This window comes from Nycticebus coucang, chromosome 18 (assembly GCF_027406575.1).
Source record: "Nycticebus coucang isolate mNycCou1 chromosome 18, mNycCou1.pri, whole genome shotgun sequence".
Classification (NCBI taxonomy): Eukaryota; Metazoa; Chordata; class Mammalia; order Primates; family Lorisidae; genus Nycticebus; species Nycticebus coucang.
The window spans coordinates 77,384,358-77,396,439 of NC_069797.1; the positions used below are offsets into that span (position 1 = coordinate 77,384,358).

The 12,082-nt window shown below is 57.3% G+C and overlaps 1 protein-coding gene across 4 annotated transcripts in view; it reads right to left on the reverse strand.

Moving 5' to 3' along the window:
* The window catches only part of RBFOX3 (RNA binding fox-1 homolog 3), a 395,158-nt gene that overhangs the window by 256,161 nt on the left and 126,915 nt on the right, over window positions 1-12,082 (reverse strand). The window lies entirely within an intron of this gene.

A 12,082-nucleotide genomic window follows, 5' to 3' on the forward strand; every position in this document is an offset into this window, starting at 1 on the left:
TGGGTCCCTCTGCCCACAGCCCTGCCCCTGGAGCTCCACTAGAACCATAAAGAGATGATTAGATAAGTAATGAGCACATGGGCGCAGTGGAGGGGAGGTCAGAGGGCATGTGGCATCTGCAGCTGTGGCTGCCAGGTGGTCTGAGACCCAGGCCCCCAGCTCCAAATCCAGGCTCAGGAGTCTCTGGGGACCTCCTGGGCACTTCAGGATCAGGAGGCCCCCTTCCTGGCCCCAGGCTCCCAAACGTCCCCCCAGCAGGCAGCAAAGCACCTGAGACCTGTGGGCCTATCGGAGTGGGGGTGTGTAGGAGGTTTGGCTCCTGCCTGATTGCTTTTCCCTTTGGGAATCCAGAAACCAACTTGTTCCTGTCCTCCTCCTAGGAGCAGACCTGGGAGACACATGCTCACATACACAGGCACACACAGGTACACACAGGCACACACACATGCACTGCACAGGCACATACACACAGGCACACACATGCACAGGCACACACGGGCACACATACAAGCACACATGTACAGGCACATACACGTGCACACAGGCACACACACCTCCTGACACCACGCAGGGCTCCAAATGCTGCTGAAATGAATTTCACACACTTTAAACCCGACTGACCTCCTTCTGTGCTGCACGTGGGGTCCCTGTGGCCTCTGTATTGCCCCTGAGATGGGGTCCTGACCCTGCAGGCCCAGCAGAGGTGCTGCTGGTGCTGGTTTGTGTCCTGTGTCCCTCCACCCAGCCCTGCCAGCTTCTCCACAATAATAAAAGCAAACATTGAACAAAACCCACTCTGTTTTTCATGGAAGGATCTGGAAGCTTCCCACCCTCCCTCCGCTCTAAGATCAGATGATGAGCTGCAGCCCCCAGCACATGGCTCTGGACTCAGAGCAGGGGCCTCCCCTGCTCGGAACACTGATCTGGTTCTCCTGGATTTCCAGAAACTGTGAGAAAATTCACTCCCCGTGACATCTGCACAGATAAGACTACAAGGCTCCTCTCCTTTCTTATCCCAGCACCACACAGGCAGGTAACCTGTACCTCCCATCTGCAGTCAGAGTCAGGTCCCTGGGTGCCCATCTCCCGCTCCTCTCCTTTCATCCACGACCTTCCCTGCGTTTCCTACAGAAGGGGAGGCTCGGCGGTGAGAGGAAATGAATTCTGGAGTGAAGTATTTGGCATGTCTGCGTCCCAGGCAGGGAGCTGGGGAAATCTCACGCGGCTTCCTCCCCAAACCACCAGCTTCCTTACAAATTCCCCAGTCCCCATGATTTTAATTTTATGGTTCACATTTTCTCCCAGCAGAACCCCAGGATGACAAGGTGGAAAGTCGGCCTTGATTAACTGGCCCTCTGGCGCTCAGGCACAGCCCAGCGTGAGAAATGGCAGGAATAAAACAGAGAAGGTACATGGTGATCGGACCGGCCATAAACCCAGCTCTGATGGGCCCAGGTGATCTGGGACTTGGCGGAGGGGGCAGCTGAGGCCGAGGCAGCAGGGAACAGCGGCCGTCCCCACCCCAGCCCCGATGCCATGCAGTGGATATTGTTTAAGTAAGATAGAATGGAATCACTCTATTGTGCCATTGATTTTTAATAAAAACAGGTAACGTGCTGCAAATCTCAGTTACTTCACTTTTCCTCTCCTTTGCCCAGATGTCTGGTAACCTCCCCCAAGGGCTTGATCCTCTGCAGTGCCCATGACCGGTGTCTGGCAGGGGCCCAGCCCAGGACTGTGAGAGGTTTCCAAGAGGTCTGGGCTCCCTTCCCTCTTTACACATGCACACACATGCATACCAACATGCTTGAACATACTACACACGTGTGCGGGCTTGGGCATGCATGATTGCATGTGCACACATGCCTCTGTGCACGTATGCATGTGCATAACACACGTGAATGGTAACACATGTGCATGGATGCTTGTGAACATGTGCGCACACACGGGCATACACACACCATTGAGGAGGGACAAACCAAGCCTGAGCACTCTTCCTGACCCAACTCTACCCACAGTGACCTTGAATCTGATATGAATAATCCAGAACATTCCAGGGCAAGGAGGAAGCGTATTTGTGAGAACTGGAAAACAGGCACAGTGTCAGGAAAGGTGCATAAATGGAGAGGCTGAGAGGTCCACCAGGCAGCCTGAGCCTTCATGCCAGGGTAGAGGTCAGTGAGAAGAACTGGCTGGACAGCAGTGGCGGGTACATGGCCACCAGCGAGAACCCAGCCTCTGTCTTTGTCGGTTTCACCAGAATTATGATGCACAGGTGAGTTCTAATTTGTGGCTGAGCGGGGGTGTTTTCCTATATCATGCGTTAAGGTGCCTACCTGAGCTGCGGGGCTAGCACTGTCCTGTGACAAGCCCACATTTCCACAGCATTCCCCATGTTTCCAGAGCATTTTCTAAAATGGTGCCTCCTGTCACTGTCGAATGTCCTGTGCCCTGTGACCATGGAGAGGCAGGAGCCGGCCTCCCCATCCCACCCACAGGGGCCAGGGCGTTCCCGCCTGCCTTCCCTGCCCATCGGGGCGGCCGCTCTGTGCACCTCCACCAACCCCACCAGAGCAGCTGCTGCCTCGTGCTCTCATTATCAGCCTTCCCCATTTGTAACCAAGGAGTCTTCAGTGAAATCCTGTTTGGATCCCTGGACCACGTCCTCCACACTCCAGCCTCTGAGGTGGCATGACCTGAAGATGGAGCTCTACCTTGCAGCCCCCCCGCCCCCCCCCACACACAACTGGCTACTGTGCCTCCTTCCCTGGACCTCACCCCACCCGCCAGGGGCAGGGTGCCCCAGTGTCAGCACCCACACCTCAGCCTCTACTCTCAGCCTCGCTTCAGACAAGGAGGCTCCTCCTGGTATCCCCATCGCCCCAACCCATAAGAGGGGCCTTAGAGCCCCCTCGAACCCAGTCCCTGCATGGGGAGCTGAGAACAGGCTGCAATTGGGATGCAGGCTGGAGGTGTCCAGGCACAGCCGGCTCCCACTGAGTGGTCACAGCTGCAACGTCCACACTTCAGTACAAAATGCAGATTTAGGTAGGAACTGTAGGCCTTTGAAGAGGATGGAGACAGGGCCGGGAAGGGCCAGCTGGTGGGGATAGGGAAGAAGAAGGGGTGGTCAGGGCTGAGGTGGGGTCACTTCCCATCCCAGAATTGAAGCTGTCTTTTCTTCCCAGGTCCAGGGAGAACTAAGCCTGGTAGGGTCCCACCCCTCGCATCTGGCTGAGGCTCCCATATGGCCATGGGGATGATTCAGCTGGCGTGGCCTTAAAGAGGCCCCAGTACCCCGCAGCCCCAGGGTCCCCTGCGGCAGTGGCTGGCAGGGCCAGGCAGCTTGGCTCAGATCTGTAGTCTCCCCCAAAATAGCCAGCTGTGTAGTGAGGCCCCTCAGAGGCCCAAAGTGCATGTGGGCGAGCGACAGGCAGTAGCCACCTCAGCCTCCCACATCACATTCCTGACGAGCACTTGGGCCTGGACACCTCCAACCCTCAGGGATGTGAGTGATCCTAAGGGGCAAGTCACCTCTGTGTGGCGGCCCAGCCCCAGGCCTCCCCATGGAGCCACCACCAGCTGCAAGGCGGACACCCCCAACTCCTGCCACCTGCCAGGCCATGCAGGCCATGCCAAGGCCTTGCCAAGCCCACACACATTTGTCTACATGTACATGACAGACATGCCCATGCTCACTCTGATCCACGCACACCTGCCCCTCACACACAGAGATACCAGCATACACGGAGATACCCGCGCTCCACACACGCATCTCTAATATTCACACACACTCTGTGATTCTGCCTCCCCAGTCCCCACCTTCTATTTGCAGAGCCCAGAAGTAGGGGTGACCCTCTGGGGTGACAGCGGGAGGGTCACCCCCCTACCAGGCTGTGGAGAACTCAGAGTGACAACACAAACCCCACTGGGTGCTTGCGATTTGCCAGGACAGCCCTGAGCTTGTGGCCTGTACTGACCACTCATCCTCACAGTGCCCTCCGAGACATGCCCAGCTGTCACCCGCCCCTTCCCACAGAGGGGGAATTAGGGCAGGGTGCAGGGTCACAGCCCAAACCCCAGCAGGCCCCTTTGTGAATCTGTACTCACAAACTCACACCTGGGTAGTTCAGGTGGTCACTTCGTGGTCAGTGACTCGTTAGAGGACAGAATGAGTGGAGGACAGTCGGGTGAGAGTGACAGCAGGACAGGAGGTTCCAGGGCAGTTGAGAGCACAGCAGGAGGGAGGACAGCAGACCAGATGCCCAGGGCAGCCTGGTCCGGCACCCAGGGCTCCAACAATTGCTGTGACCTCAGCAGGAGGACATGTCAGGGGCCAGTCGGACATGCCCACTTCCATGTCCCATGTATCACCTGGATTCTGACCAGCGTCTATCCAGTTAAGGCCCATTCTCAGGGCACTCTGAGCTTGACAAGGCCAGGAACAGCTGGGCATCTGCCACCAAGAATGGCCTGTGAGCTCACTTCACCTGGGCCCACAGAGTGAAGACACTAAGCAAACTGTGCCCCGTCACACGGTGGGTGACTGGGACCCAAACATCCAAGCCCTCTGTGCCTTCCCAATCTCCCTCCCCAGCCCTCTGCCCATCCCTATCCCTGCATGCCCGCGGCTGCCCTGGACCCTGCCCAGGTGGGACCCACCTTCTGCAGCCTCAGATGCGACCCAGGCCTAGCCTTTCCCAAACCCTGTACCGGGATTTGAGTTTCACAAGCCTGTATTTCTCCCAGTGAAGAGTAGGCACAATGGGGCTCCAGGATGGGTAAAGAACTCATACCACTGAATTCTAGAACATCCTCTTCACCCCATTAAGAAACCCTACCCCCCCACTAGCAGTCACTGCCAGCCCCTCGCTGCCCCCGAGCCCAGGTAGCTACTAATCCAGGTCGGTCTCCAGGAGACTAGAATGGAGTCGCACAGCATGTGGCCTTTTGTGACCATCTTCAGGATCATCTGTGGCGCGGCTGGTGAGCGTGCTCCTCTCCTATTGTGTCTGCACAGCACTGCTCTGAAGGGATGGGCCACGTTCTGTCCATCCTGCACCGCTGCTGGGCACGGGCTGCTCCCACTTTGTGCCACTCTGTGCACCGTGGTGCTTCTGCTGTGTGCACACACGAGTGCTTTTGTCTGTCTCCGGCACATTAGGGAGCACGTTTTCTCTAAGGAGTCCCACTGCCCGGATGGATGTCACGTGAAGCACTGGCCCAGGGGGCAAGGATGAGAAACGAGGCCTGATGAGGGGCCCAGGGGCCTCCCGCCGGCTCCCAGCTCTCCCCACAGCAGCCTCAGCCGCAGGGCCTGCCTCTGTTTCCAGGCCGGGTGCCAGCTCCCCCCCGGGGGCTTCCTGGAGCCTTAAGGAAGAGCCAATTCCCCCTGCCCCACTGGATGGCAGACCCTGACTCAGGGAAAGCAGCCCCAAGACCCCCTCTCACGGAAGTTCCCCGATGGAGCAAAAAGGCCCAGAATGACATGGCTCTGGTGGTAAATTCAGTTCAGAGTTGACATCCTCAGTGCTGGGAGGGTCACTTTGCTGGCCATGCTCCCACTATGGTCACTCACGTGTCCACTTGCCTCAGCTGTTGGTCGAGGCTGCTTCTCCAGACGGGGGTGGGGCACTAGGAGCCTGACCCTCCCCTGGCTGCCCCTGAGAAGGAGGAGGAGGACAGTGCACAAAACCTCCCACACTGGTCCCTGAAGTTGGAAGGCAGAAGAGGAGGCCTTGGGAGGAGTCGCTGGCAATGGGCTTTGTCGCTTGCACGAGGAAACTTAACATTTAATTATAGTAGGTGCTGAACAAAACATGCTCTGGAAGAGGCTGTGGGGCTTGCCACTTAACCTCTCCACTTCCCTCCCCACCATCCTTCCTCCCCAGAACCGAGAACCCCCTGTCTCCGAGTCTTCTCCCTCGCAGCTCCAGGGCCCACTCTCAGACGGCCTCTGTGAGTCAGCAAGGATTTCCTGCCCTGCACCCCTGCCCACCTGGACACTCCAGCCCAACCCACTAACATAAGCCATACAGAAAGCTCCAGCAACTTCTAGTCAGAAATATTTTACAATTTTACAACTGTCAATTAACATTAGTTTTCATCAATTGATTAGAATGAATATCCCTACGTGCTTATTGGTACACACGTGCACACACGTGTTTTGAATTTGTCCACCTACACACCCTGCAGAGCTTTTCTCTTGGTGGACGTCACCTTCTGGATCCTGGACGGCAGTTGGCACCAGCTCTGAGTGTCAGGGTGCGATGCAGCCTCAACACTCTGGCACACAGAAATGTGAGAGCACCTGGGCAGAGCATCCTCCAGGTCAAGGTGGCGATGGGTGTGTCCCCGTGTGCCGGTGGCAGGCTCTCTTCCAGCCATTACTCACCAAGGTCAGTGCATTTCCGTTATCTAGCTAGCCCGCTGCTAATTAATCACTCATTAGGTTAATCACAGCTATCTCGTTCCCCACCAGGGGGTATGATGTTAGTGCAGTGGAGACACCAAGCCCCGAACACAGCTAATGAGAGAGCACAAAACCATGGGAGGCTTTCGACACCTGCACACACATGCACACACACAAGGAAGTCCAAGGTGCTTGTATGTGCAAACCCACTCAACACAGGCACTGGACCCAGGGGTAGAGAGCTGCCTCTGGGCACATGGATGCTGCGTGCTGCCTCCCGCAGGGGAGAGTCGGGCTGGAGAAAGAGGCCGTTTCCAATTTCGATTCTCATCAGCCCCTTCTCAGGCTGTACACTGAGGCCTAGATGTAGAACCACAGCTACTTTGAGCAAAGGAAGATTAAGAGAGAGGAGGAAGCTTTGGAGGCTGTGAGAACACCCCCTCCAAACATGAAGAGGTGAACTCCAGAGTATTAGAATCCCCCTGGGACTGTGGCTCCAGGAAAACCAATAGTCCCCAAATTCCAAGAGGAATTACAAGTTCATCCTAACACAGGCGGCCCCTGACTTATGATGGTTCAACCTACGATCTCGGACTTATCAGAGTATTAAATATATTTTTGTTTTAACAATATTTCCACTTAAGATGGGCTTATCAGGATATAACCCACTGTAATTCAAGGAGCATCTTCTGTGGGCCTGAGGAGGGAAGAAGACAGAGAGAGACCGTCAGCGCCTCACTGTGACCCAGCGCGTTCCGCTGATAAAGAAGGGGACCTGTGTCCAGCAGGAACACACGGGGGCCCCTGGAGCAACTCGCCAAGGAAGCAGCTTACACATATAACTAATACTAGTCCCAGATGCCTTGTCCAAAAAGACAGATTCCAAGAGGAGAGAAAAAGTTAAACCCTTGCTAAGGAAACTAACCCGCGAAGCAAAGCCTACTTTTAGAAAGGCACGACACGGCTCTGCTAAATCGGGGTTGGCAGCCGTCAATTAGGAGCTGGCAGGCAGACTCTGACCAGCACCAACTCCCCACCCAAGTGCTTACCCAAAGCCATGTTTCCCTCCAGAAGTTTCCACCATGGATGTGCTGAGCCCTTCCAGCTTCCTGCCTCACTTCACCGGGACCCTCTGCTATGGAAATATGCAATTACTAGGGGACACGATAACGCTCAGTGTATCACTTGGAAGAAATTAAATCTAAACACTTGGGTAGTAGATGAGGAAAAATACTTTAGGAAATCTGGTTTTAAAATGTTTTATGCTAATTTATTCAGCTCAGTCAACCCTGAACCCCAGGGACTGTCAACATTGGTAACAATCACAGGCGGAGACGTGCTGGGAAGAAGTTGTCACCTTTGCCATGCTCTGTGCCCAGAAGACAGGTGCGTCCATGTCTCCGCAGCATCCTCTTAAGGACAAAAAGGAGGCTGGGGAGTCTGTCCAAACCTCCCTGGAGAAAAGCCTTCTCACCTTCACTGCAGCTCGGCAGTTCAGCCTGATCCTGTGGCGAGGCAAACTCTTGAGTCAAAATTAGCACGAAGGAAAACCATGTGCTACGAGATGAAAAGAACTGCGAGCCACCTGAGTAAGTCACACTCCACTGACAGGCATCGGTGGAGTGCCACCTCAGTACGGTGGCATCCGAGGTGCAAATCTCGGCTCTGTCACACTCTGGCAGTGAGCTTTTGGGGCAGGCCCTTGGTGCTCACCAAAGCTCACTTTTTATCCTCTGAAAAATGGTGACAATAACAGTACTGACACCATCAGATCATCACAAGGACTTTAAAAGCCGCGTCCAGCACCTGGCAGATAGTGAGTGCTTAACCACTGGAGATGCAGCTGGGGACACCTCCCTCCACGCCCAGAGTGCACGTGCCCCCCAGGATGGGCACTATCATCCCCAAAATTCCAGGGTGGTGGTGGCCAGCACCGCACAGGGGTCTCAGTCCTGTAGTGCTCAGAGGCCTTCACGTGAAATTCCCTGTGGACACGGCCTTGAAGGATGGGTCAGATTTTGACTGGGTGAGATTAAGGAGAAGGAAGTTGGCAGATGGCGCAGGGCACCCGAAGCCCAGAGTGGGCACGTGGGATGTTTGAGAAGGAAAGAGGAAATGAGAGGTAAAGGCTGGTTTGAGTCAGCTCATCCCAAAAGGGGGGAACCTAAGTTTTCAGAGAGTGTGGCAGTGAGCTCAGCTGGGCCATCAGGAATGTAAATGGGAGCCACATTTGTCCCTAAACTTTGCCACAGGGGAAGGCAAGGGTCATGGTGGGAGGGAGAGGTGGATGGCTTTGCCTTGTGCACACGCTCTGACACAGACAGATGACGAGGTTCCACCAGGTCATCGCACTCAGGTGTCTCTGGCCAGACAGCGGCTCAAGTGGACACGGGTCTGTCCCTGCTGAGGCAGCGGCCGTGGGCTCTGCCTTCCTCTGGGAGATCTCCCTGTGTCCCCTGGCGTCTGGTACACAGAAGGACAGCCATGCAGAGCTGCACACACAATTTATGAACAGGGTCATAAATTGTACAGCCAGAGGAGAGAAGAGGCTCAAGGGAGGGAAGTGGGGGTGGGGGTCCCTGACTTGAGGGCGTGGAAGAGGGAAGTGAGGGTGGAGGGAGGAGAGCAGGGCAGGGCCGGGGTTATAGGTCAGAGGAAGGGGGCTCCAGGAAAAGAGAAGCCATGGCAGAGATGAAGAGGAGCCCCCGGGAGAGGCTGCAACTTGAGGCCAAAGTCTCCACCACCCACAAGCACCCAGCCTCAGTGGGGCAGAGCAGGACTGGTGGCCGCAGGGCGCGGCAAGGGAGGGCACAGCAGGCTCAGGCTCCACAGCTCTGAGGGGCACAGGAGGGCCCTTGGCCAGCAGAGGGGCAGCAGCAGAGCGGGGTCCTCTGTGCTTGGCCTCCCGGTACCTGGGCAACGTCTTTCCCACTCTGCCCACTGAGAAGGCGTGTAAGTGGCTTCATCCCTCTGGGTCTCAGTTTCCCTGTCTGTGAAATGGGGGTGATAATAACACCTGCCTCGCGGGATTGCTCTGAGGATCAAATGAGTGGATTCCGCACCAGTGCCGGCCCAGGGTCAGAGTGGTGTGACAGAACACCAGTAGCCATGTCACCCCACACATACGTGGCACTTGAGCGGAAGAGCTTGAGCCCGCCCAGTCCAGGCCCAGCCAGGTGTGTTGGCCACATGCCGTGTCAAGAGGGACCCCAGAGAAGGGACCATTCTGGGCCCTCCAGGCGGCAGCTTCATCCCATCCTGACAGAGGAAGCCACGTGGCCCCAGGGAGAGTGTAGGGCTGGGGGCATCTCAGCAAGACCCCTCCCTCCTTGGGGCAGAAGATGGGGCCACCGGCCCTGAGTGACTGGCTCAGTTGTAATAGTGGAGGGACAGGGCCACACCTCCTGGCACCTCCTGGGACAGGCTAAAGGGAGCCGGTGGGAAGCAGGATGTCAACCCTGGACAGGAGAAGGAGTGGGCTGTACCTGGGAGGGGTCGGGGAGAGGAGCCGGAAGCACCAGGCAGGAAAACGCAGATGTGGGGGGGCGTGTGCGGACGTGTGGGTGTGTGATGTGTGTGCAGGAGTGAGGGGGCGTGTGCAGACCTGTGTGGGTGTGTGATGTCTATGCAGGAGTGAGGGGGCATGTGCAGACATGTGTGGGTGTGTGATGTGTGTGCAGGTGTGAGGGGGCATGTGCAGACCTGTGTGGGTGTGTAATGGTGTTTGCAGGAGTGAGGGGGTGTGTGCAGACATGTGTGGGTGTGTTGGCTGGTGCAGGTGTGTGGTGTGTGTAGTGTGAGTCCCCACGTCCCCATCTGCATGTCCCCCTTGGTCCTGGGAGAGGCCCTTTGCTGCTGTCCCTCTGGGAGGCCTGAGGCTGGTGAGCCTCGCCAGGCACCTCAGGGTGACACTTTCTCCCCATTTGTCCACTCTCCTGAGTCCACACACAAAGCCGCAGGCTCATAGCAGGCATGTGGGGCTCTTAGCAGTGCTGGTTATGGGGGAGGAAGCTGGTGGCCTAGTGCCTGGGAGCCCTACTCCCTGCTCATGGAGCCTGTGGGCATCCCCAGCCTGTGGTGGACAGCAGGCGGCAGCCCTGGGGTGGTGCTGGGCACCAGCAGCCCCTCCTGGCAAATCCAGAAGCATCTTTGGCAACAATCTGTGCAGGAAACATCCTCCCAACAAGGGTGCCTCTCACATGTGCCAGGGGACGCAGTGACCCCAGCTCAGCTCCCCCAGGGCCAACTTGCACCCTCCTGCCCTCGTGCACCGCTCTCCTCAGGGTGCAGGAAGCTGCTCCCGCCCTGCTGACTCCCGGGCCAGAGCACGTCATCCTCCGGCCCTCAGGCCCCCTCTCAGGCCTTTCTCCCAGCTCATCCCAAAGGCAGCTACTGTGAAGTCTGATTGCCCCGCCTCTGCCCTGTCTCACAGGGGGAAGTGGGAGTCGAGCAAGGGATCAAAGGCCCAGAAGGGGTGAGTGTCCTGCCCAGGTCACACAGCTCCCCACCCTGGCGCTCCTGTACCCGCCCAGAAGCAGCCATAGCCACATCCTGGCAGGAAAGATTGGAGGATGCCCTGGAGAGCCAGGTCTCAGCAATGGCTGAGGTGATGGCAGCCTCCCCCATCACATTTCCTCGGCACCTGAGGCCTGGGGCACGGGCCTCCCCAGGACTCCCTCTGAGACACCTGACCTGTACTCACTCCTGCAGGTCTGCCCTGGAGCCAGCCATGTGCACGCAGACTGGATGGACAGCCAGGGAGCACACCCAGGAGCCCCGCTTTAGTGGAACACAATGGGACAATCCTCAGAGACCGGCCACAGAGTCACAGTGCTCAAAGCACTGAGCACGTCAGGGGCACACCCGAGCGGGGAGCCTGGGGAGGGATTTTGGAAGTGGGGGCCAGAAACTGCCACCTGCCAGAATTCACATCCAGCCCAGGTGCTCTGAGCCTGGGCTCGGCCCCCACTTCTTCCCAGGAGAGACCCTGGTGTGTCAGGGGGAGTCTGCAGAAACTGAAGGTGGAAATGGCAGGGGCTCCAGGGCAACAAGCTGTCCAGGTCCAGAACGACCCTGAGCCCTAGAGGGAGGCTCCACGGGCTATGGGGCACTGCCGAGTGGATGCAGGTGGGGGGAGTGGTGGGGTGTGCATGCACACTCACAGGTCACACTCACATCCAGACACGGGTGTTCAGAGTGACATGTCCACACACCCACATAGACAGACACACCTGCTGGTGTGGTCACACTCACTTCCACAAGGCCACATGCACACAAAGACATGTGCTGCCACACGCCCGCTCACAGCATCACACATTCACACACGCACACCGACGCCCATTCGTGCATCCACACTCACACTCATGCTTGGCCACACGCTCGCACACTCCCAGTCACACGCTTGTGCACACGGTGCCACACTGCAGCCTGACACCCTGTGCTCAGCCTCTCCTGAGGGTCACGAGGCGTCCAGGCGCCAGTGCTGCACCAGCCTCTTCAGCATCGCACTAACCCTGTTCCAACCCAGATCCCAGGGACAGCCCCCTCCCAGTCCTAACACCCCCCAGACATTACTGTGTGTCCCTACGCTGGGAACCGGCCCTGGAGAGGGCCCCAGACCCTCTCATCTGGACACTGCTGGGGGCTCCTAACTGGTCCCTGTGCCTCTGA